Here is a 27,229-nt window from a genome sequence, read left to right on the forward strand (position 1 = left end):
TAAGCAATATAAAAAAATGTTCTAAGCACTATTATAGACGTAGGAATGATATTCTATGGGTGCACAAAATAGATGTGTGTGACTGAATTCTGTTCTTTCTAGCGAATTAAAACCCCTAGGAGATTGTCACAGGAACTATTATTAAATCTCTCCCTGCCTTTATTTGAATGAATGATCTCCTGGATCGTGGTGCCCGCTTTACTCTTGTACCAGTCACACTGCATCTTACCCACTTTGGCCTCTGGGATAACCGGACAGTATCTTCTGGAATCTTGGTTAGTAACTCATGCAGTAGCTCTCCCTCCCTGCTCCCATCGTTTGCAGATTTGATGGCCTTCCTGGTATGTTTTCATCTAAGTCCACAGCAACAATTTTGCTCAAGGCAGGGCTAATGACCCCCACAGAGAACTACTCCCAGTCTTAGAAAACCTCATGCCACCAGAGAATTACCTTCTATCCTTAAATAAGTTTCAATCTAAGTGAAAGTTTTTAAAGAAACAAGAAACATTTAAATTGTTCCAAATGGGCCACTGCCCTCCAAACCTCCTTCTTGTAGAAATCTGCATCAGAGAGGAGATCTTGTAGTCCTTCCTGGTCCTCGCTTTCTCCATCTCCTTTTCTAAGTGTTAATTGAGCTCCTACGAGGGTGCCAGGCATGGTGATAGATGTGCTGGGGCCCTAACTCAATCCCCATAGTGACCTTCTCAGTCACATACTCTTCTCTTCAATCTACAGGTGCAGAAACTAAGACAATGAGAATTTACTCATCTTGCCCAGAGACACACATGCCAACAGGTAGATGAGCTGAAACTGAAGCTGAGTTTATCGAATTCCCGGACCCAAAATGTTTTTATTTATAACATACTGTGCCTTATCCCGAGGCCTCACTAGTCTCTGACTGCAAACATGCCAGCCATTTTATTGACATTTGAATCCTCTTGCCTTGTTACCTGCCAGGTCTCCTCCAGTTGTCTCTGGGAGTCCACAGGGATGTCTTACATATATTCTGCCCAGTGGTTCCCAAACCCATCATCGCTAGAATGATCTGGGAAGATGTTAACAGTTGGATTCCTGGGCCCCACCTTTAGAGAATTTTGATTCTACAGGTCTAGAGTAGGACCCAGGAACCTGTATTTTTAAGAAAATGTTCAGGTGACTTGATGACCAGGCAGGTGTCAGAACACTGGTTTTTTTCAAATGTTATTATATCCTGGGTTTGGAGATTGAAGCCCAGGTGGAGGGTAAATGGTCAGCAAAGCGCCTTGTGATAATAAAGTTTGTAAAATTAAATAAAACTCATAGCCCTCTCTCGGTGGTCCCTGGTACCATCTTCCCTCCTGGGAAGCACAGTCCAGGAATCAAAGAACTGGGCTTTGGTCCTTTCTCCTTCCTTATCTGCTAAAGAGGGATAAAGAAGGATAAAAAAATCATGACTGTACCACCACAACATATTTGGAATCTGAACACACCACCCCACCTCACTCCCACTCTAGCCCAAGCCCATCATTTCTCTGGGGGTCTACAGCAACATCCTTCTAACTGGTCTCCCAGCTTCTGTTCTCACGCCTGGCTCTAGTCACCCTGCCCTTCTTGCTCTCTCGGCTTGATTTCTACCCTTGTAGTCTCTAGGTGGAATAATTATGGGATAATTTATTTGTGTTTGTTTTCTCCATATTTTTTTCAACCTTCTCCCCCACCACCTTGCTTCTCTCACTTCAAGTGGATAATCAATCTTTGTGATACCTTGCTTCAGGTATTTCCAAAGGGTAGAAAAGACAAGCAGCTATAAAGTTATAGCTTTTCTAGTTTTGTAGAAGGCTAAATCCATTGAAGAAATTATGCAAGGTGTTTTGGAGGCAGAGAAAAAAATAAAATCATCTTTGAGGGGCATCGTATCTAAGACGAGATATTCCTCCATTGGGAAGGTCAGAGATGTTGGTGGGACTCAAGAACCAAGGATGAGGCAAGCCTCTGAGTAGAACGCTGGAAGGTAGCAGTGGGTCCATATTTAAAGAAAGTATCACAAGCTGTGTCAGTGGTGTCACGTTGGGACCATGACAGATTGGAGAGTAAAATTGTTCATCTCCCATTTTGGGGTACCATGTAAATATCCAGGATCCTAGATGCCTTGGGAGGGGGATGATTTCCCAAAATAATAGATAAAGAAATGCACAGCCTCTTGAGATATGGGTGCAGCATATTGACAATGTATATTGATATTGAGGAAGGGTTGAATTTAGAATTAATTTAATTTATAGAAAAACAAAATCACTATTCCTTGCACACCTGAGTTTGTTGTCAGTGGTATGTGCTGTAGGAGAGAGATGGGAATATTGATGGAAGGCAACAACTTAGCACTCCGAGTCAGGTTGTTGTCTTCAAAGACATCGTGGGGAAATGACCCAGAGACATTTACATGCAATGTTATTCTGTGGGTTAATATGCCCGCAAAACATTCCATAATTTCAGGCCAACTATTTTATTGACAATAGTGCAGACCAGGAGTAAGTTCCTGATTAGGTGCTACTTCTAATTTCAAATATTATTGGAAAGACTTTATCTGATAATATTTTATTTAAGCAATATCCATGAATAATTGCAGTCTGGAACTTGAATATAATAAACTGGTCTATTGTACTTGGTGAAAAGATATTTCATGCTTTCTCATCTTCAGCAGGAGATTGTGACCTTCTTGAGTGCAAGTCTGTAGAGTTTTAAATTTTAATTTAATTACTTTTGCATTGCATAGAACAGTGCCTGACGTTAGTAGGTGATTGGCAAAACTGAAAAAGCAGGAAATGAGTGATAAATATTAAAAGAGGAGGAGGAGAAAGAGATAGAGCAAAGAGCTGCAGAAGAAGGAAGAAGGTGATAGTAGAGAAAGAAACGGAGAAGACAGTAGAGGGAGGATGCGAGAAGAAAGAGAAGAGGAAGGAAGATGAGGAAAGAATTGTGAACATTTGACAGGGAGAAGGAAACAGGAACAGGCCAAAATTGTTAGCTGATTTCTCCTGCTTCCCCACCAGATCAGAACAGATGGCGGCTCTCAGGAAACTTCAACCTACTCGTGAGGACACTTCTGCCTCTCTTGGAAAGAGTTCACCTTCATAGTGAGCAATTCCATAAAGTCTGGAGACCAACCAGTATGTCTTCACTGGCAAGTTTAGAACCCTTAGAGTAGAGCGCACAAGATTCAGGAGAATGTTCTTACTTCCATCTGGTTGTTTTACTGTTGGGCAAAGTTATGTTGTGTTCAGGAAGAGAGAGGGGCTTCAGCTCTCACTCTCCTCAGGGGTTGCAGCACAGAGCTGAGCTGCGGGTGTTCCAACTGGAAGGGTCTTCCATTGATATCATTATTATTGTTAGTTGATTAAAAGTTGATTAGAAACAAAAGATGTGGCAGGTTTCTCTTCCTAGAAATATGAAAGTAAGTCTTTCCTTCCACTTCCTGGGAAGATTGCCTTTTCTCTAAACACATCATTGATTTTCCTCCTTTTCTCAAGCATAAACCCAAACAACTGTACCCTGTTTACTTTTCTCTTTTCACTTTCATCATCCATGCCTCCAGGAAATCTCAACAAATTGTGCTGCTCTCGTTGCTGCCTCCAAGCTAATGGACATAAACATAGCCAGGAATTGGCACATGCGGCCTTGGCAAAGTCACTATGGAAAAAAAAAGAGGAGAAAAGATAAGCATTTATTGGAGCAATGCAGAGGAGTAGCCAGAAACCGCCACTGGGCAGATGTGCCCAATAGTCTCTTGGAAATGAAATACGCACCACTTTATAGCTCCAGAATGTCCGTGCATTAAGTTTCCTTAGAAATGTACAGCCATGCTCTTTAGGTTAGGCCTCTTTACAAAAGCCACTCTGCTGTATAAATAAATTTTTCTCATAATTGAAATTGTTCATTTCAAGTCTAAGGCTGAAAAATGTTAACAAATATTGGTATCCAAAAATGTAATCTCTACTCCTTTGCTTTCTTGCACAGGGAATACTGAACTTGTAACAACAATGTTTCTGATAAACCAGGGCCGGTCTTATGGACCGCCATGGTTGAATTTGATGGTGATAAAAGTTTACATTGCATTGCAGTTTTCTGTCTTCTTCTTCTACGTTAAACAAGAAACTGTGATTTTCCAATGTCTCTCCCACTCTCGCTCTGCCGTTCCTCCCCTTAGGCTTATTCCACAAGCCTGTCAAAGCATATGGTTTTGGTGCCTGAGCTTTGTGATGGCTATTTCATGAGGTAAGGGGCACTTTTTGCTTAATTTAAAGGCACATTTGTAGAAATATAACCTGCGGAAAATGGACCGTTGTTTCTTAACCACTGGAAGCAACTCGCCAAATAGTCATTTATTACTTTGAATCACACAGGGATTTTATAGTTTAAACTCCTCACCAAACTACTTTTTAACTTTCTGCCAAATTACTACTTTGTGCCAGTGCAAACTGTTCATCCCAGAAAACCACACTGGTCGAGTCCTGAGCCACTGTGTGTGTGTGTGATGTGTGTGTGTGTGACAGAGGAGTTTGTCTCTCAATCTACTCTACTATTAAAACAAATAAAAGACATGTTTTGCACAAACAAATTGAAGTCATTAGGATGTTTTGACTTAGCTTATTTTTCTAAGGCCACCATTTGGAAATGACTTAAGATATAACCAATTTTGCTTTTGTATTAGGTATGGCATGAATGCCTTCTCTACACCGGTTATAGACATTCTGGCCCCCAAGGCTGATATGTGGTAGGAAGAGATTGGAATTCCACCCACTGCTGTTTGTCATCAGTTGTCGATGACTTCATCCTGAAACTCAGTTGATTCTCTCCCCAAAACACAGGTAATTTTAGTTATAGAATTCACAGGGTTACCATGTTAACAGTCTTCTTAGTGTCAGCTCTTCTTATATATTGACTATGACTAAACAGTAGTTTAAAAACTATCTTGCTGTAGTCCAAATGTCCCACATGATATTCCCTACTCAGCCATGTTGCAGCATAACATGACACTCGGCTGCCATGTGTGTTTCCAGTATACGGCCACTATACCTTGGCTCCAACTTGACCAAATTCAGCTGCTTCCAGAGCACACTATGACAAATTGGAGAGAGTCTATAATCAGCAGAGGAATTTTGTGGCTTGCAAATGCACCCCAAATTGCCAATAATGAATATTCCATAAGCAAGAAGGCTTTTTTAGTTCCAAAGGCTATTAGAGAAGCGAAGATTCTGTCAAAAATACTTATTTTGCTAAATACTTTTGAACTTAGAAAATGACTTTAGAGATTAAGCAGAAAGACTCCAAGCGTGAGTGCCATTTACATCCAAAGTGGGATTTTCATGTACAAGCTGACTTCAGATGAAACCTCTCAATGTCATACTTATCTTCCAAAGGAGATGAGAAATTTGTTCATATTTTCCGAAGGCTCAATCTCTAGGTCCAATCAATTTTGTTTATATTACTGGAAGATTTCTATGTATAAAAAATTGGAAGTACTCCTGCCAGCGATTAGGAAATAAATTGTTCACTGTTTGGAAGACGAGTGACTTTCTCAGGTGGCTAGATGTCTGTATGCTTTGGGGTTTTGCTGAAAAAGTAGAACTGCATTAAGCAACTTGATTTCAAACAGATATGTTTGGAACATTTTAGAGCTGAAGGGGCCTTTGAGAGCATCTAGTCAAGAGGCATGATTTTGAAGATGAGAAAACCAAAGCCGAGAAGTGCAAGAAACGTCTCCAAATTTGTGCTAAAAGTCAGGTTCATCTAACTCTTCCGAGCTTCAGTCCCTCAGGTATTTCATCACACTAATGTATCATCATTTTTTCCCCCATTTTTTATCAGTTAGTTATTTAGGACATACTGTACACCAGGGACTATGCAGGTCCTGGAGATACAAAGATGTATAAAACAGTTTCCATATTCAGGGAACAGAATAATGTAGTGAGGGTGAAACGACTATAAAACCAATAGTATATTTAAAAAGTTGTATATTCAATGTAGTGTGAGACCACGAAGTAGAGTGTGAAAGCCTTGGTAGGAGAGGTAAGAGGCGTCGATGAAAACCAAGAAGGGAGTTCAAGAGCCGAGGCTTACAGGCTTGTTAGGATGAAGGGTATTTCAAACAGAAAGGAGAGCAGGAGCCAGGAACACTGTGGACAATAATTTGAAGGGCAGCAAGTAGTTCAGTGTACGATGGGATCAAGAGGAGATTAAGCCAATGTGATAGAAAGCAGTCAGATAAGGAAAGGCTATGTATATTGTATAACGGTTTGAATTCTGTTGCTGGATTATAGCAAGATACAGAAAGGCTTAAGTCAGGGTGTTAAGTCAGGGTGTATTTGCAGTTTAGAATCACAGAGATATCAGTACAGAGATCGTACCAGAGAATAAAAAGACCAGAAGCAAGAACACCTTGGAGGTTGGGGCCGACCCAGTGGCGTAGTGCTTAAATTCGTGCACTCCGATTCAGTGGCCTAGGGTTCATGGGTTCGGCTCCCAGGCACAGACCTACATACTGCCAGTCAAGCCATGCTGTGGTGGCATCCCACACACAAAATAGAGGAAGACTGGCACCGATGTTAGCTCAGGGACAATCTTCCTCACCAGAAAAAAAAAAAGAACACCTGGGAGGCAATAGCAGCAAGGGGGCAGGGAATGGTGATGGTAAGAACTAATGTGACAGTGAGGATAAAGGGGATGGATTTGATTGGTCTTCACAATTGATTGGATGTGGGGAGTCAAGGAAGGAGAAGAACTGGGGATAATTGTAGGATTTCTGTCTCAGGCTCCTGGTGGATTATCTTTTATCATGATAGGGATTCCAAAAAGAGAAACTGGTTTGTAATGGGAGTTGAGTTTGAGATGCTATGGTGCATCTTGATGGAGTCATCCAATGGGTCTATGGCTCTAGGGGTGTGTCTGAGCTACAGTGAAAGATTTGGGAGTGATTTATTCTTCCAACTCTAACAGCTGCTCAAGGAGAAGTTCTGCCATAGCATTTGACAGAGTTAGCAAGTATGATCCCACCATAAGTTATCAAGAAACCCTACTGGGCCTCACTGTTCTATGTTTATTCTTTTTTTCTTTCTTCCTTTTATTTTTCCTTCTAAAAAATAAGTTTAGTCTAGAGTCATAAGCTTGAATTTTGAGTGACATCTCTTCCATGTTCAAGCCTTGTAATTTTGTTCAAGTCATATACTGTCTGTGAAAATCAGGTTTCTCTTCTGTAAAAAGTCAATGATCTCCCACAGGGTAGATGTAACTCTAAAATGAAGTAATGGTTGTAAAGGGAGTCCAAAATGAAATGTAGATATGAAAGATTTTTGTATTGTTTTGATGATGCAAAAACCATGGCTCTAACGAGACGTCATAACCTGAGGCTGTACAGGTGTATGTGTGTGGGCTTGTGCACCCACACGCAAACAGATACACATGCACAGCCTATATTGTTGTCTTCTACTTTTTACTGTGTTGGCCACTCTCTTTGTTAAGGTCTTTAATATCTTCCATTTCGCTTGCTACAGAATCCTATTCTTTTGTCTTCCTACTTGTGATTCTCTCTTCTAGTGACTTATGTGCTACAATAATTCAAGACTGCTTTTCTTTTAATATGTTCAGCTTACTATTTAATAGCTTGCTAGATCTTGGTCAAGTCACTTTGACTCTTGAAACCACAGTTTATTCTTCTTTAAAATGTGTCTAATAACACCTAATCTCACAGAGATGTAAGAAGTGAAGGAGGTAATATGAAAGACTTCCACAAGCTACAAATCACTATATAAATATTAGATATTTTTTATTCTCCTTGTTTTTATTATTAAATGTTCTATCATGTCATCCTCCTCAAAATTTTTAATAATTTCTTACAACATCAAGATTCAACTTATCTTCTCCATTCTAAAAGGCCACTATTTTGATTCCAGAAGACCTTCTTGATGCTATGTTTATCATCCTCTGTGACTGAGCTCATCTGCTCACTATGCTCTGATCATTGACCTGATTAAGCCCTTGCCCATATTCTATGACAATTCTCACCTTAAAAAATACTCCCTCTTCATCTTCAGCTACCTCCCGTTTCCTTTGCTGACATTTGTAGCACGACTCCTCAGATACCTCTATCAGCAGTTGAAAATTCCTTACCTTCTATACTTTCAGCAGCATTTGACACAGCTACTCACTTGTTCCATTCTGAGACACCCTCCTTACTTGAAATCTAGGACACCACTCCTCTTGGTTCTTCTTATGATTCAATCACTGCTCCCTCTTAGTCTCCTTTGTTAGGTCTTTCTAATCTTCTTCTTGTATAAACATTGGAGAGTCTCAGAGCTCATTGTTTGAACGTCTTCCCTGTCTTGTGTGCTCCCCAGGTGAATTCGTTCAGAGCCACGACGTTAATTACTGCTTGTATGCTATTAAGTCCAACGTCTGCCTCCAGCCACAGCTTGTCCTTTAAACTCCAGACTCACATATCCACCCATTCTGAACATCTACATTCAGATGTCTGGTAATAATCTCAAACTTAACATATCTAAAACCTAACTCTATTTTTTTTCTCCTCCAAATCTGTTCCTTTCTCAGACTTCCCCATCTCAGTAATTGGAAATACTATCCCTCCACTTAATCAGGTGACAACCACCTGAAGTTGTCCTTGACATCTCTCTTTTACATACCGCATCAAGTCTGTTTTTAGTTCCATGAGGCTGCTGTAACAAATTACCTCTAACTCAGTATCTGAAAACAACAGAAATTTATTCTCTCACAGTTCTGGAGACCAGAAGTCCAAAATCAGTTTAACTGAGCCCAAATCAAGATGTCAGAGGCTCTAGGCTAGAATGTCTTCCTTGCCTCTTCCAGCTTCTGGTGGCTCCTGACGTTCCTCAGCTTGTGGCTGCACCACTCCCACCTCTGCCTCCCTAGTCATATTGCCTCCTCTTCTTTATTACACCTATTAAAGCTCTCTCTACCTCCTTATCACACTTATCATGGGTATTGTTACATTTAGGGTCTGTCTGAATAATCCGGGATTATATCTGCATCTCAAAATTCTTAACTTAATCATATTTGCAAAGACCCTTTTTCCAAACAAGGTAATGTTATCAGCTTTCAGAGGTTAAGACCTGCTATCTTTGGGGGGGCCATTATTCACTCTACTACAATATCCATCAACAAATCTTGATAGCTCTGTTTTCAAAATATATCCAGAATCTAGCCATTTCTCACCACTTCCACAGCCACTGTTCAAGTCCATCATCTCTCATCTGGATTACTGCAATAGCCTCCTACCTGGCCTTCCTGCTACAGAGCTGGTTCTCATCGTTTAATTGTCAACCCAGCAGCCAGGAAAATCCTTTAAAAAGTTAAATCAGATCATGTCACTGTTTCTGCTCATAATGTTCTAAGGATATCCATCTTCCTCAGAATAAGATCCAAAGTTTTAACCAGGATTTAGAAGGCTCCGTTTAATCTGATCTCCTACCACCTCTCTGACTCATCTCTTACCACTAATTCTCTTCTATGTTACTCAGCGAAAGACATGCTGCTCCTTGAACACACCGAGCATCTTCCCACCTCAGGCATTTTGTTCCACCAGGAAGGCTCCTCCTCGAGTAAGAGTCATGATTTGCTCCTTCACTTTCTTCAAGTTTTCATTCAGATATGATATTTTCACAGTGACTTTGCCTGACCACTCAATTTAAAGAGCAGCCCTCCTCCCTATACTTTCCGATCCCTTACTGTGCTTTATTTTTTCCCTTTAAATCACTTATCACCACATAATATATCATATGTTTTTGTTTATCTCTTGTCATTCCCCCACAATACAATGTGAGATCCATGTCAATTTTGTTCCTCAACTAACATATGGTCAGTACTCACATTTTTTGAAAGGGCCTAAAAGGCACCACCAATGTGCTTGCAGTATATAAAATAAGATGCTTAAGTGCACCCTGCTGACGATGAGCAACATTCAGTTCCTCTTTATATATACCAAGGGGTAAGCTGTGCACATTTAACAGATGGCTATCATGAGATTCTCTCTGTTTTAGTGTTGACTGATACCCCAAGTCTGAGAACAATACAAGGAATTCTAAGTGCGCTCACATTCCTGAGTGAAGTGTTGATCACCTATGCAGATCTACGGAGATGACAGTTGAGCATCACTTTTGTGGACAATAATACTTCAAAGGTTGGAAGATTGGAGAGGCGTTTTTTGGAGAGAATTTCTATGGAGAGGGTTGTTGGGTTTGAGCCATGTTCTACTCTGCCCTACCTAATCCCATACCTCCCAAATGGGGTTGATGGGGTGGGCTGATTATCTTTCATCTCAAGCCAAGCGAGAGTGGCTTCGAAAGAACCATGCATGGAGTTTGACTTGTGTCCTGGAGTTTGTGGGGTATAGAGACTACTGCTAGTCTGACGTCTAGAACACTCTGAAGGGAATAGATTATGGCTTTCTAGTATCATAGAAGAGCTGTATTGGAAAGTAACTTCACATCTACCAATATTAAATCCAAGATGAGTGTTTTATTGATGATTGATTTTGGACTCTACAGATGGAGCCAACTTAGGGTCATTTTGGATTCTTCTCCAAGGAAAGTCTAGAGGGATAACAGAACCCTTATCCTTGCCTAAGCTGAAAATACCTTGGCTTCTGTTTTATAGTTTGGGTTTCCATGAGAGTTCCTTGAATAGTTTGGGATGGTTTAAAACAACAGCTTGAAATCCACTGCTCTGTTGGTGAAGAAAACCAAAACTGATCACTGCACAATGTGATGCATGTTATATGTCTGGTTGTTATAAGATGTTAATGCCAGCAGAGAGGTGGAAACAATGAACCCTTCCTGAAGAGACCTGGCAAGGTGTTCCTAAGGAAGTAAGCTTTGAGCTTGGTTTTGAAGAAAGAGAGAGGCAGAGAAAGGAGTGACATTCTGAGTAGAAGAAATACCGTGTGAAAATGCACAGGGGAAAGAAAGAGAATGTAACATTTATGGACGAGGAAGAAGTGTAGGTGTCTGGTTGTGGGGTTGACAGAGAAAGAAGAAATGAGGTTAAAAGGAAAAAGGTTCCTAGAAAGGGTCACAGATGAATGCGCCATCAACTGAATTTTCCTCATAGATAAGTTCTGGAGTGTTTATTGGTACTGTTGAATTAGCCTCCTAAAGAGTCTTCTCTCGTTCACTCCTAATTCTTTCTAATCCATCAATGCAAATACAGCAATGACATCTTTTTGCTTGAATCAATCTTGTTATACTCCTAGGAGGGAAGAGTAAAATCCTTCACCTGGTCCAACACGTCCGGCTCGGTCTCACTTCCGCCTCCAGCCCCAGCCTCAGGCACCCCACGCTGCTCTCCTTTCCCCAGACTCCTGCCACAGTGACGCCTGCTTTCACTTCCTTTAATGTATCACTCCACAGGGCTTTTACTGTTCCTCATGCCTGGAAGCATCTTTGCCTGCTTCCTCCTCCTGACCACTGTCACCCTTCGCACATAAACTGACTGCTGTATCTCCTCCATCTCTCATCAGTATCATCACCTCCTCCTCCGACACCTCCAGAGAATTTCTAATGCCCCTGACATTTAGCCTTACTGCATCATGTAGATTTCTCATAGTTGCCATTGTACATTATTTGTGCAATTTCTGTAAGTTCCCTCAGGGAAATTACCATGCGTTTTCCTGCTCACCCTGGCACCTTTAGTGCCCAATGCACAGGCTCTGGTACCCTCACACCTAGCAGGTGTTCAATAAATATCTCTTGGATGATTTAAAAAGGTGTTCAGTTACATATAAGATAATTATAGGTAATGATTTTTGACTCTTTAAAACAAAAATGTGAAATGGTAAATATTGGTTAATCTAATATGTCCCCAAAAATCTAATTCTAGTTTTCAGTATCCACATTTAAAATTTTTCTATTCTCCTGATGCAGAAGCAAAAACATTAAACTGTCTCTGAAGTAATTTTTAGGAAATAACTATTGAATGCATTGCAAAATACGTAATAGAGATGATCTGCTGTGACAGTAAAAATAAATACACTATGACTTTGAGTAATTCCAGATGTTTTGGTGTCGCATTTTTATGAAAGCTTCTTCTAAATTACCACTGTCAAAAATAATTTGTTTTCTATAAAGCTCTTGTACATATTACACCTGAAGCATACAAAGGAAAACTGCCTGGGTTTACAATGGTAAGTTTGCTAAACAGAGTATAACATACGGTTTGAGTAATTGAAGAGTTTTTATTTCAAAACCTGGACACAATGCTAAAAGCCAAGCCTTCTTCTCTTTATGAGGGAAACTGCCATCACTTAGTGATAGTTTTTATTATTTTGTGGAATTTAAATGTCTGACTATTTTAGTTCCATAATGGTTTTAGTTCAAACAATATAACCTCTCCTATTTGCGGTCTCTTTTCCAGACCTATAAAGGGCCCATAAAGTTACAATGGAACAAACTGAGGCAGAGTGAGGCTATATCATATGATTCTTTAATTTATTCATGTAGTCAACAAACACAATAAAATTTCTTTAATCAGATTATAGTGTAAAGAGTAAACATATGAGCTTCGGTCATCTAATTAACTGACATTCCCTCTCCCGCCCCCACTGTTGGCTGGAGCAGTGCCTCCAGAAACTTATTTTGCATACTAACCACCTCGGAATCTTGTTAAAATACAGATTCTGAGTCAGTTGTTCTGCAGAGAAGGCAAAAATTCTGCATTTCTAGCAAGCTCTTAGGTGGCTCAAACGCTGCTGGTCTGTGGAGCATGTTTGGAGTAGCAAGGACTGAGACCACAGGCCGCAGAGACTGGAGTGCTGCCTTTATACGGGAGCGCCAAGTTCTGCCGGGTGGAGTATAGGGCACTAAATATTTGTGTTGGAGAGGTGAAATATCCTTGTACAGCAATGTCCTCTAAAAGTCTCCACGGTTGTTTTCTTTTCCCTTTCAAACTTGAACTTAACACTGGCTGGTAGCCCTGATTCTATTAATGGCACCACCATTCTCCCAGTTATAAACACTTGAAAGTTCTAAGTTATCTCTGACTGCTCCTTCAGCCTCTTTCTGTCTTCTGCAATCAATCACATGGCAAGTTGTATTGCTAAACCAGCCCTGTGCCTGCCACTTCCGTCCCCTTTTCTTCCCATTGTTAATCATCACCAACATTTACTGAGAACTTGCAATGTTGGGCTTTACATGCATTATTTTTAAACCTTAAAACAGCCATGAGTCAGGTATTTTAATTTTTTTTTGGTATGTGTGAGGAAGATTAGCCCTGAGCTAACATCCGTGCCCATCTTCCTCCACTTTATATGGGACGCTGCCACAGCATGGCTTGACAAGCGGTGCGTCAGAGCACGCTGGGGATCTGAACCCCGGGTCGCTGCAATGGAGCACACGCACTTAACCACTGTGACACCGGGCTGACTCCTATTTTTAAAGTCTTAAATTCATTTTATTAATGAGGAAACTGAGGCTGAGACCACAATTTGTCGATTCCATTTGTAATAAGTAGTAAAGTGGGGACGTAAACGGAAGCCTGTCTGACTATAGATATTGCTTCTAACCGGTGCACCTGCTGCTTTCCCACTCATGTGTCTTCCCTCAAGTCTATATTAACTTTTACTGGGATCTAAGCGGATTTATTACTGCTTGCCAGAACATTAACTAGTACGCTATAGGTCTGTGACCTTAAAGATATTATAAGCATTTAAGTCGTTGCCACTGAATCTATTACACACACCAGAATATCATTCCCAGCCCTCATTTCTGATGATGTCTTTATTGCCTCCCTGATGTCTCAGTTACATTTGAGCTCCTACACCTATGGTCACAACTTACCTTCCTTCACGAACTTTCCACTCCAGCATAATTGAGGTGCATCCACCCCTCAATGCCTTTTACCAGGACTGTCCTTCACCATCTCAACAATTAAAATCCTATCACAGAGTCAGGGCTAAAATATTCAATATCATCTTCATGAAGTATTTTTTGGTTTTTGGACTAAAAACATCCCTTAACTTCCTGAACATATGTAGCACTTTATACCTTCTTTTGGCACTTGCTATAAAAGAGGCAACGAGGGGTCATGATTTAACTTCTAGTTAAAGACCTGAATTCAAATCTGAACACTATTAAATCAAAGCAACCCTTTGGGCCGTGTATTCAATTGTGCTGGTGTGGGAGTGAGCAGGGGCTCAATCCAGTCTAGCCCGAGTCCTGCAGTCTTTCTCACGTGGACTTCCACGAGAGACTCAAGCTCTAATGCCTGGATGCGTCCACTGCATGCAATGAATTGGCATATCAGAAATGCATCTAGAATGGTACTGTGGATGTACCATCCTTGGGAGAACTGAGGAAAGAGTCCCTGAAATCATTTTCAATGTTCTGTGGTTCAGATGAGGAACTCTGTTGGAAAGGGGTGGAGAGGATGAGGTACACTTTTATAATTCATCCACCTGGAAAGGACACTGCTTTGTAATGTGCACAAGGACACTGCAGGTGCAAGCAAAGGCCTTGGATGCTAGATGAGTGTATAAGCTTAACCACTGTGCAAACTCCGGGGATTACTATTATTATAACTATTACCTTGGTATTTCCCCTGGTGAACTGTAAGTTCCTTGAGACAGAGGCCGTGTTGTGCTCATTTTGGTATGCACCTTGCCATCACCCTCTCTGTCCCTACACTTGTGTTCAAAGTCCTCATTCATACCCAGTCCTATATAGCAAGTCCTTTGTATTTTCCTCTGGTTTAAAGAAATTTGGTCTTGCTACATCTGTGTTTTTTCTTAAGGCATTATAAATTCTTTTTGAAATTAGGTAGGACAGAAGGAAAAGAAGAAGGAAAGGTAGGCAGGAAGCAATTATAATGATTGAAAAAAATTTGCTGTCTTTGTTTAATTTCTCCTGCAGACTTGCCAGGCAAAGGGGGTTGGGGCCCCTCCTCTCTGGCATTGGCACATGAAGGTTCAGGTGCTTAGCGCGGTTCCTCGTGCTTCTCCTTGCGGAGTAATGGGACTGCTGCAGGGCTGCCCACTTTCACATGCGGACTGGGAGTTAGAAAGAATTATGAATAGCGGTGACTAAATGAGCTGAGGACTAGAATTAGCTTATCTCCTCTTTTTCTCAGACTAAGTGCTGGATATTCTTATACCACACTGGGCGTGGAGGAAGAGGATTCTTAACAACACCTTTCTGCCAACCTTGTTGATGGGCCTCAACCTGGATTTAATTTACTTTAGAGATACAAAAAATTGGGACATTTCTTGTATTCTATACATTTTGAAATAATTTATATGTATTATAGAAATAAGGAAGAGAACGAGTGAATGAGGCTGTCACATTTATATCTCTTGTAATGCCTCAAATTGGTTGCAAAATAAACAACATAAATTAATTGCTTCACCATTATAGAAGCCCCTACAGATCTCGTTTTAGGTTTACTCCCTTCATTTAGACAAAAAAGCCAAACCCAGCACTACCCTCTGACTCACTGTCCTGAAATGCTGTAGTTTCTTCCGAAGCTGAGCCCGCAAAGCCCCATTTAGGACACCAGTAGAGCCTGGTCTGCTCTCTCTCCGCTGCACCCACTCTTTCTTGCTTTCTCCTTGGCCGGTTGGCCTCTCCATCACTGCCCCCGGTTTTTGATGTCTGCTTCTAATTCCATGATTTTGAAAACTTATTCATATTCCACTCTCCAGTGTCCTGGCTGCAGGTTCCTAATTAGTGCTGAGATCTTTGCACTTCCCAATTCTGCTATCTTCTGCACCCCCTTAAGCTTTGGGTAAAAGACTGCCAACCTTTGCTCCTCAGGACCCCACAGCAGGATGAATGTATGGTTAGGGGAAGGGTATTTATTTAATGATTACACCGTTTCTTATTTTCCTACAGATTGTTTTTCTTGGTACAGATACTCATCCCAATGTTAAAGCATCTGCATACTTGAAAGTAAGCAGTATATAGAGAAAACATCTGGGCAGCCAACGGAAGGTTTGCTTTCAACCAGAAAGCTTAGGCATCATGTATCATGAGTCATACTTAAGGGAAGTCTCTCCCTCCCCTTCTTTTTCCATAAACTCCAATATTAAGTCGTCTAATACCAGGATCTCCTCTGCTGTAATCCTCTGAGAGACTAGCAATAATCTCTGTTTGAAAATGTTTGCAATAACATGTGTGACAGTCCATAATTCTTTGATGAAAAGTCAAATCTCCATAAGAATCACCTTCAATCAGAATCTGAACTTCTGTCACTTTTACCCAGGGATCCCAGTTCCATATCCCAAAGCGGTTTCTTCTTTTACGTGGTATCGCTACAAATGGTTGAAGACAGTTATAGGTCTTCCCTTTATTTTAACCAAAATACAATGTTTCAGTTCTTTCTACTGTTCCTCATATATGTTTTTCAAATTTGTTACTAAAAATATTTCTTTCCAGTTACAGGCTCTAGAATTGGTCTGCCTGCGTTGACTCCCAGCTCTGTCATCTACTTTCTGTGTAATCTCAGGCAAGTTCTTCAGTGTTCTAGTGTCTGTTTCTTTATCTGTAAAATGGGAATAAAAATACCTAATAGGTTTTGTGAAAATCAATTGAGAAATATGTAAAATGTTTGCATCAGATTAAAAAATCAACTCAATGCGTGAGGTGTGAGTTACGGTTTAGAAAAGTTCAGGAATAAAAATGGAAATATCACTTATTCTGATAAAGGAATTTTACTTCTATCTAAGAAATAAAAATTTCATTGGTTAATTTAGCTGTTTCACTACGTTATTAGGTTACATTACCCTTGTAGTAAACCGAAAATCTCGGAAGACCTCTTGTTAACCTCTCTCCCTCAAGCTGAGGTTGGACAATTAGCTTTTAGAACCAAAATGCATGACTCTTCATCGAGTCTTATTACATTTAACATTTTTTTGTCCATTGTTTCAGAGTTTTGAATTCTCTCTGAAATCCAAAATATTACTATCTTTCTTGCTTATAGCTAGCCACTTTAAACTGATACTAGCTCATAGTTTCATTTATTGTGTTCCTTAACTACAAACTGAGGTGCCAGAAACCTTCAAAAGGAGGGCTCTCTCTCCCTGGGAGGCCCTGAGAAGGCTTATCACTGTAGAACTCACGCTTAGCACATGCAAGCCCATTGTCTGTTGAATTTCTCCTCTTACAAAGCATTTTTTGAGTGTAAATGACTGTGCTTTTCAATCAACAGGAAGTATTTTTCCAAATGGTGATGCTATTTGGAATAATAGATCACTTCCAACTGGTCAAAATATCCACTTCATAGGGCTGCTGCAGTAAATTTGGTGATGCTCCACAGGTCGACATTAGTGTCCACTGCAGGTGTTGCTCGCATCTTTTTAAAAAAGCGATAATTTGATTTCTGATGTCTAGATGTTCTTTTCCCATGTGACTCCACCAAGGAGGGCTGAGACTCAGGCTGTCCCAACCTGCATAATTTATAGAGTTGAGGGCTATTTTCACTGTCAAGAAGCCAAATCCTTCAGGCAGCTTTGCCAAAGAACTGTTCCACTCTTTTTTTATTTTTTTTATTTATTTATTTTTTTTGTGAGGAGATCAGCCCTGTGCTAACATCCGCCAATCCTCCTCTTTTTTTGCCGAGGAGGACGGCCCTGGGCTAACATCCATGCCCATCCTCCTCCACTTTATATGGGACGCCGCCACAGCATGGCTTGCCAAAGCAGTGCATCGGTGCGTACCCGGGATCCGAACCAGCGAACCCCGGGCCGCCGCAGCGGAGCGCGCGCACCCAACCGCTTGCGCCACCGGGCCGGCCCCCTGTTCCACTCATTTTTTTCATCCCCAAGGTTTTCATTCTAACATTGGCTTCCTTTATTAACAAAAAGTAGGAAACAAGCCCCTATTTATGAGATAACGTCTTTTCCATTAAGAAAAGTTGAATCCTCAGAGAAAATTGACCCTTTTCAGTTGTTGGCTTTCCCAGGAAGTTGACTGTAGAAGTGTGCTTTCAAATTTATTTGTTGGGTTCAAATGACTAAATGGATAGTGTTCCTGGTAAAATAACATCTTCCTTCTGGGTCAATTCTTTCTAAATGGCAATAAATATTGAAGATCAGTAGGGTACCTTTTCTGTCTAATTACTTCTACACTAGCCTTTTTGGGGTGGAAGTAGGAGGCCAGGAGTGAGATCCCCAAATCTCAACTTAAAAATTATAAGATCATAATTAGAAATTATTTTTTTATGATAGGTGATATGTTAACTTATGTTTTTTCCTTTACAACAAGGCATAAGGGTGGTAGAAGGAGGACTTGGCTGAAAGTTAGAAGACCCAAGAGGTAGGGCTGGCCAAAGTATGGTTTTATGAGCTTGATCTAATAAATTTTCCTCTCTGGAATATAAATTCCTTGTAGGTAAAAAGAGGAATCTGGACTCTGATAACATCTACAACTCTTCCCAGCTTCAAGACTCTAGAAGATATAGGCTGAGGCCTCACCTTGAACAAATACAGCGCAGGTTGTGTAGAGAGTGATAAAAGAAGGAAGAGGAAATTTGGGGGCATGGAAATGTTTTCGGATCCTGAATATCAGGAACAGAGGGGCAGAAGAAGAGGTAGGCTGTGTAAGCACAGATCAGCTTTGCTTGTAGCACCTATTTCCACACAACAGAAGAGGGAGGAGAACTTTAATACGTAGAGACACAGGGAGAGGGTGTGTCACCAAACTTGCCTTCCTGGCTCTCTACTTTTCCTCATTTCCCACACATGGAAGCTATGATTTCTGTATCTGAACAATAGGACATATCCTGGGAGTCAGGGACTAACATATGGTGTAAGACTGGAGGCGTTGTGAGTGTTCTGTGGGGTACTTGATTTTGACAGCAGCAAAGAGCATGGAATGGGCTGGTACTAGTTGTCCCATGGTTTTAGGGACCTTGTGGATAATCAAAGGCATCATGTTTTTGCTGCCAAAAGAAGCCCTGCTAAACTATGTCTTTCTTTTGGTCACAGGGTATAAAAGAGAAGATGGACCAGGGTGGCTTGAGAAATCTTAGGAAATTTTTACACCATGGGAGCAAGCAAAGAAATGTAGGGAATTTAGTTTGAAGTATTTTTTTAGATAAAGTTTTATTTTTTTAAAGTTATTATTTATGTCCAAATAGCTTATAGCTTGTTTCTCTCCCATCCCCAAAACAATCCAACTCGCATAACAAATAATGATGAGGGCATTATTAGGAGGGATGGGAATAGTGAAGACTAAAAATGTGTCTTCTTTCAGGCTGTCTGGTACTTTTATCATCCTCTTGTAGGCTCTTCTTGTCTTGTGACATATTGCATTTTTCCACGAATACTATGAAAGGCCCTGAATGAATTCTAGCAGATCAAACATCATGTTACCAAATATGTTACTTACATTTAAATATATTCAAATACGTTTCCTCCATTATGTCCTTCACTGGATGAAAGTTACTGTATTATTTAACTTCTACATATCAAAAAGGATCCTGATTTGACTTTCGAAAACATCTTAAACCAAAAGGGAGTAAAGTGTATCATTACACGGCCCTTTACATAGATAAGAAAAACCAGAACAATGGAGAACTTTATAATGCCTAATTATAAGATTGAAGGAAAGGGGGACTTTGTGAAGCTCCGTTGATTTCAAGATTTTGAGCCTTCGTTTGTGTGCCTCTTAACTCAATTTCAACTGCATAAGAACCTTTAAACCCATTAAAATTATACTTTTTGTCTTTGAAGGCAATCATTGATGAAAACTTGAGCTGCGATCTTGAAATGTATTTCAGGAATAATGACAAAGTTTTACAAGTTAGTTTCCTAGGAATCTGTTCATTCCAAAAAATCTATCAGATATTACAAATCCCATGACCCTACAGACCTTGAAAAGCATTGCTGCAATTCTGAGTCTCAAATTACCTGTGGAACATGATGATTTTATAATCCTAGGCTCCTTGAATATACTACATGTCACACTAACTGTTTGCTATTTTACTAGTCATCATTTTAGGCAGAGTAAGCTCAACCAGAAATAATACACTGTGACAAGTGTGTGTGTGTGTGCTAAGGCGTGACACAACACTCACACCATGAATCAATTCAATCCAATTGGTGGGAGTAATAGTCAAATAATTTGGGCATCACTGAGTTCCACTAACCAGCTCCTAGTCTAAAGTTTTTACTTTTCAATTCACTGCTGCTGGTCCAAGGATCACGGTTTGAGTAGCAAGAACCATGGCAAAGTCAAGCAAGTGACTTTCATCTCCTCTTCTCCTGAAACTGGGACAGTGCCAGCTGCAATTTGTCAGCTTTTGCCAGCCTTGGCAGCATGGGAGATGGTAAAGCAGAGAGGGTTTCTTCTGATGCCAGCAGTGTGTCCCAGGTCACAAGTGTAGAGACTTCTGTGCTTCCTGCCTATCAAAGGACTGCTGCCGCTTAGGACACTGGAACAGCTGGACCTGAGATCCACTGATCAGGCAAATAAATTCAGCAAACAGGGAGGAGAGAAAGAACCAACAGAAGACACAGAACAGACGGCTCCCAGGAACGGTGCTGCTAGAGGGTAGACAACACTTTTTTAAAATGTAGAAGATCACCTATAAGGAATCAAACCAAAAAAAAAAAATCTTTTTACATTTATAAACATGACTTGAGAACTGAAAAAGCATCTAGTCAGAAGAAGAGGGAGCTCGTGGCTGAGACCTTAGTTAGGGCTTGGAACAAATATTTCAAAACAAAGAAAAATTACCTAGAGATGGAAATTATTACAGACAGGAGTCTTGGAGAATAGATCCAGGATAACCAACACATTAAAATAATGAGATTTCCAAAAGAGGAAAGAGAATAGTTGAAGAAAAACAACAAATAAATTTATAAATTATTATAAAGATGGATGGAAAAGTACCCACTAAATTTTAGATAGTGGTGATAAGAGAAGACAGAACAAGTTTTTGATAGAAAAAATAATTTTCTTACTAAGAAAAAAATCAAATCAGCATCTGATTCTCATATGAAACACTGGAAGCTAGAACATGGTGGACTAACATGTACAGAATAGTTAACAGAAAGGAATCAACCCGAGTATAACATTTACTTAACTGGATAAGAGAAAAACATGTCAAGATATCAAAGACTATGTACCACTCATCTATCCCATTGAGGGAATATTTATGTAGGAACTCTAAACAAAAAGCAAATAAATCAGAATTGAGACTTCAAGAGAGTGGAATATGAGTTGGAGAGAAAACAAGGGTGATAAGTTTTGCAATAGTTATAATCAAAATCTAAGTGAATAATCAGAGTGTGACTGGGAATGTGGAATTTAAGCACAAAATAAGAATGATTGAACTGGAAATGATGGACTGCAGGGGAACCCTAATAATTGTCTCAAACCAAAAGAACTAAAAGAACAGCAAACTCAGGAATCTGAGGAGGCAGATAGAGGAGGAAAATAAACGCCTCTCATAGATTTCATGGAGTCAGGGAATGTGGGGAAGAGAACATCGCTCACTGTCTAGCTGTACTGGGGAAACAGAGAAATCATCGATGACATAGAACTTCTTGATCAAGGGAAAAGACTCCATCGTTTAAAAAAATAATTAAATATGTGTCTGGTTGTTGTGTTCAGAAAGGAAAGAACTATGAACAGGATGTAAGGGAACAGTGGAAATCCCACCTCACAGGAGGAAATTAAAAGCCACTTCACCAAACCAGTAGAAATAAGGAAGAATGACAAGAAGAAAAAGACGAAAAAACAAACAAACTAGGGATAGATGGGTTTATCTGGAAGCAGGGATCATGGGTCTACTTTATTATGGTAATACTAGGGTCTAGTACATGGTACACTCTCACAAAATATTTATTGGTTGAGTAAATACATGATAAGTATGAGATCCACCTTCTTGGCCAGATTAATAACGCTACAGGTTAACGGCATTTTAAATAAAAATCCCAAGTGAAAATTATGATTATTCAGTGGAAGGTATTTCCACCGGCCACCCTTTCCCTTGGTCGTCATGCTTAGCACTAAACAACATCTGTGCAGTTACTGTAAAAATGCTGTATTGGAACAGGAATTCCAGATTCCCAAATGGGGTGAAGTTGCTACATTTCATTTTTTGCATTCTGATGCTGGTATTCCACCCCCTAAAATTTTCTAAACCTATAGCAGAGAAAAAGGCCTTGGAGTTAAATAGATTAGAATTCAAATTAGAGCAGGGATTCTTTTCTAGTTGGGGTCCTGGAGCAAGTTGGTTAACCTCTTTGAGCCTCAATTTGATCGTAATAATTATGACGATGATGAAGATGATGATGATAATTTTTAAAATATCCATCAGTTATTGGTCACTTTGTGCTAAGCACTGTCCAAGCACCCCCGGGTACTTGCTTCCCTGTGCAGCCTGACATCATTCAGCTGTGTTTCCTCATCATACGTATTGGTTATCAAGTATCCAGCACGCCTGGTGGATGCTCTCCAGGCGTGGACCAGTTCCGGATGCTCTCCAGGCGTGGACCAGTTCCGGATGCTCTCCAGGCGTGGACCAGTTCCGAGTCACTCGAGTCCACCGCTTCTTGCTCTCATTCTGTCTTTTCTCCACTCAGCTGGCATAAATTTTGCTCTTTGTTCATTTTCCAACCTGATTTGCTCTAGGATTTCTATATTTTCTTGTCTTCCTGGCTGCAACATTCTAACTATGACTTTTAAATTTTTAAAAATGTTAACTTTTTTTTTCAGAAACACAAAATGCAAGAAATAAAATGAAGGAAAAATATTCTTAATATCAGGCTTTTTGCATATCAAAATGTTATGAATATTTTTCATATCCTTAATTTTTATTCTGCAATATAATTTTTAAAGATTGTCTAATTTTCCATTTCTGGATCAATCCTGATTTATTTTATCAGCCATATATTAGCAGCTATTTCCAATTTTTGCTCTTATTATCAATGCTACACTACTGTGGCTAAAGCTGTGTGTCTATGAACAATTATTGCCTTAGGATAAATCACTCAGATGGTGAAGGCTTGGATACATGTTTCCAAAATGAACTTAGACAGATAATATGAATTTCTTCTTCCACTAGCAGAGTATAAGATTTCATATTTGCCCACATCTTTACTAAGACTGGATATTAAATTTTTTAAATAAATTTTATGGATGAAAATGGCATTTTATAATGTCATTTGATTAGTGAGATTGAGTATTTTAAAATATTTATTATCTGTTTATATTTCTTCTCCTGTGATTTGCCTCTTGGTGTCATCGAATCATTTCTCTATGAGGGTATTCCTTTTGTATATGGATTTTAAGGAGATCTTTATGCATTACTGATATTAGTCTCTCACAACTCATATTTTAAAATAATTTCCCCACTTTGTCATTTGCTTTTAATGTTTACTCCCCAACTTTTTCTTTTAAGATAAGTTTAGATTTACAGAGTAATTGCAAAATTAATCCAGAGAACTCCTGTATACCCTACATCAGCTTCCTCTTATGTTAGCATCTTACATACACACAGAACAATGATCAAAACCAAGAGATTAACTTTGGTATAATTCTATTAACTGAAGTACAGAATTTATTTGGATTTTATCCATTTCCCACTAATGTCTTTTTTATTCCAGAATCCCACATAGCACTTAGTTGTCATGTCTCTTTAGTCCTTCCAACCTGTGACAATTCCCCAATCATTCCTTGTCTTCCATGTCCTTGACACTTTTGAAGATTATGCCTTTAACTTTTAAATGTTATTTTTAGATATACTTAAGTTTTTATAAATTTTTATGTTAAACACATTAATATTTTTCCTTATGGTTTCCACCTTTGGTGTTAGATGTAGAACACTTAGAAAGTAATGTCCTGCCACAAGATTATATGAATATTTAATAATGTATTGTAGCACTTTTACTGCTCCATTAAAAAAATGTACTTAATTTTATTCTTTCTGGAATTTATTTTGGAGTAAACCATGAGGTAGGAATATAATTTGTTCATTTGTCCCCAGATATCCAGACCTTTGTCCCATTTGTTGAATAATCTATCTCTTATATAAAACTTTTATGTGCCTTTGTGATTGATCTATTTTTCTTTTCCTTTACCATTCCCATAATGTTTTAATTTGTGTACTTAACAACATGTTTCAATACCACTACTTTCCATTTGAAAAATATACTGCCTATTCTGCTCATTTTTTCTTCTAGATCAATTTCAGAACTATTTTGTCAAGTTCTAAATATTTCTCATTGATGTTTCCATTATGACTTTCTAAAATATAAAGGTTTATAGAGGAAATGACATTTATTCCACATCTTGAAGTTAGTTTTCAGTTATGTGCAAGCCTTTCTAATTGTTCAAATCAGAATTTTTTTCTCTTACTTTTCTGTTTTCATTTTCGTGATAATTTTTTAAAGCATTTTAAAGCATTTATTAACATTTATATCTATTACATATGATTAGAATTAAGACTCACTGGTAAATGCTGAACAACTTCAAACTGCCAGTCAATTTAGTAAAAAAAAAAACCAACAAATAAATATGCACAATACCAAACAGACAAAAAAAAAAACAAAGTAAAAACACTTTAGTGTGAGATATTAATTAATGCTGTTAGAATATTTTTAGTCGGCATTTTATTTTACATAAAAAGGTATGTTGAAAATTGTTGGCCAAGAAACACCATAGAACATCATTATTTGCTTTGTGATATACATAAAATTTGTCAAAACTGTGTTCTACTTTTACCATAGAATTTTATACAGTCATGACAACTATGTTCCAGAAGAGTCGATCGCCACAGAAACAATGCTTGCAACATAGAATTGTAAGTCTTAGTGGTTGAAAAGAAAGAAAAGTTGTGATTTCAGCGAAATGATTGAGAAATGCCTTTAGATTTAACTGAATGGGACCCACTCAGAAGAAGCAGTTACAAATCAGGCTTATATCTGATGTGTGTAAACATCAAGACACTGAGAACAAACATTTGTAAAGTAGACCTTTACCAGACTACACTGTCAAGTAAGGCACTCATAACAAGTCAGATTGATAATGATAACAAAACTCGTGCATCCCTTGCCCACACAGACGTACACCCAAATCAAAAACTACAGGGTTAGTCAGAGTTAACCATTCTAACAGTCTTTAAGAAATGGATAAAGTCTAAAAACAAGACCAGCTTGGTTGGATAGTAAGCGCAGGTAGAATCTTCTCAGAAGAGACATCCAAGACTTGGTCCCCAGCTCCAATCTTCACTCATTATCCTCTGCCCTAAATTAAACCCTCTCTTTAGGTTGGGGAAGTAAAATTATAGCTTTTGGAAGAATAAGAAATCAGAATCAGAATAAGAAAAAAAGATAATAGAGAAATAAATAGAAATTCATAATATTTAGCATTGTTTAAATGGTTTTAACATAGTGTGTTGGTTTGTTTTATGATTATAGTAATAACTTGTGAAGATTTTGTCTGACAGTAAAGGTGATTAAAACATTTAAAATAATCTATTTAATTATAGATTTAATTAAATCTAAATTAATTATAATAATTAGATTATAATTAATCTAATTATTAATTAATCTATATATTAAATGTATATTTAATTTGCAATTTTTATGATTGGGAGAGTTTGACTAAATTTTGTAGTCAATGGCTGAATATTGGAAAAGCCTAGTGTGTTGAATGAATATTATTGATTGTGCTAGTGGTATGTATATCTTTAGTGAAATGTTTGTTTTTATTACTTAATACATTGGATGTTAGGAAAAGTCATACAATACTGGATTCCTTTCTATTCATATAAACCATTTGGTACAAAACCATTAATACACTATAATATCCTTTCAACTAACTTTTTTAAAAATCTATATGAAAAAATTTTTTTGAATGTGTAGGAAAATGACTGAAAGAAAGTACATTGAAATGTTTATAGCAGATCTTTATGGTAAAATAGGAATGACTGTTTTTAAATATTGTTTTGTAACTTCTAAGAGTTCTACAACATACATATTTATCAGTCAGGCTAGCTAGATTATGCTATAGTAAGAAACAACCAGACGGTCAATTTTGCATGTCAACCTGGCTCGGCTATGGTGCCCAGTTATTTGGTCCAACACTAGTGGAGATGTTGCTATGAAGGTATTTTGTAGATGTGACTAACATTTACAATCAGTAGATGTGATTAACATTTACAATCAGTTGACTCTAAGTAAAGCAGATTATCTTCCATAATGTGGCAGATCTCATCCAATCAGTTGAAGGCCTTAAGAGGAAAACTGAGGTTTCCTGGAGAAGAAGGAATTCTGCCTCAAGACTCTATTCTAGAAATCCTGCCTGAGGTTCCAGCCTGCTGGCCTGCCCTTTGGGTTTTGACTCAAGACTCTAATATCAACTCTTACCTGAATCTCCAAACTGCCAGCCTGCTCTTCAGATTTTGAACTTGCCAGACCCCACAATTGCATGACCCAATTCCTTAAAATAAATCTCTCCATATGTATGGCATTGGCTCTCTTTCTCTGGAGAACTCTGACTTACACAACAATCCCAAAATCCAAATGGCTTAAAACCCCAAGGGTTTATTTCTGCATCTGCTCTATGATTGCTGGGGCGTATCTAGGAGCGTTTCTGCCATGTTGTTTTCGTCCTTCCCCAGTAGACAGGCTGACAAACCAGCCAGTACCTGTAACCTTGTCAAGCTCTGTAGCAGAGGAAAAACATGATGTGGCCAAGATCCTGCTGGCCCCTTAGATCTGCCTGGGTGTCACCTCCACTCACATTTCACTGGCAAAAGCAAGTTGTCTGGCCACATCTGAGGCCCATGGTGGCAAATCACACTCAAACCATTGACTCAAATTGTGAAGAGGCCTAACACCTACCACATCATCTTATTAAAATCAGAAAATTTTTATACAAATGCATTTAGTAAAATCAAATCAACCAAATGCCAAATTTAGTTGAACCAGTGATTTTGTGGAATGTGAAGATACCCATTGATATGTAGGTTTAGGCTATAAGGTCAACATAACTCTTTAGAAATATGTCTGTGATTTGTGTGAACAGACAACATTTTTACCTGCACATATGTTCTTATGGCCTGAGCAGACAGGCTTTTACTAAACAAGGTTAAATGAACCGTGGATTATAGACAGGCTGACCACTGATCCTGCAGTCTTAGGTTATTGCTTGTATGGTAGTATAGTGAGTAACAGTGCATCCTTTCTGTCTCAGAAGTGTTCCATTTTGGATGATAAAACACGTAT

The 27,229-nt window shown here is 38.9% G+C and overlaps 1 long non-coding RNA gene across 3 annotated transcripts in view; it reads left to right on the forward strand.

Annotated features, from left to right (window-relative positions):
* The window catches only part of LOC147916535 (uncharacterized), a 65,385-nt gene extending 38,401 nt beyond the window's left edge, over positions 1-26,984 (forward strand). For 2 of the 3 annotated variants that reach the window (XR_015552658.1, XR_015552659.1), the window contains 6 exons: positions 4,685-4,841; positions 5,650-5,791; positions 16,428-16,497; positions 18,381-18,579; positions 24,728-24,801; positions 26,210-26,984. This is a non-coding gene — a long non-coding RNA (uncharacterized LOC147916535). The remainder of the gene's footprint in view (positions 1-4,684; positions 4,842-5,649; positions 5,792-16,427; positions 16,498-18,380; positions 18,580-24,727; positions 24,802-26,209) is intronic. The other variant, XR_015552660.1, reaches the window with a different exon arrangement.
* The last annotated feature ends 245 nt before the right edge of the window (positions 26,985-27,229 follow it).

This window comes from Ceratotherium simum, chromosome 7 (assembly GCF_057802395.1).
Source record: "Ceratotherium simum simum isolate JZ-2026a chromosome 7, ASM5780239v1, whole genome shotgun sequence".
Lineage (NCBI taxonomy): Eukaryota > Metazoa > Chordata > Mammalia > Perissodactyla > Rhinocerotidae > Ceratotherium > Ceratotherium simum.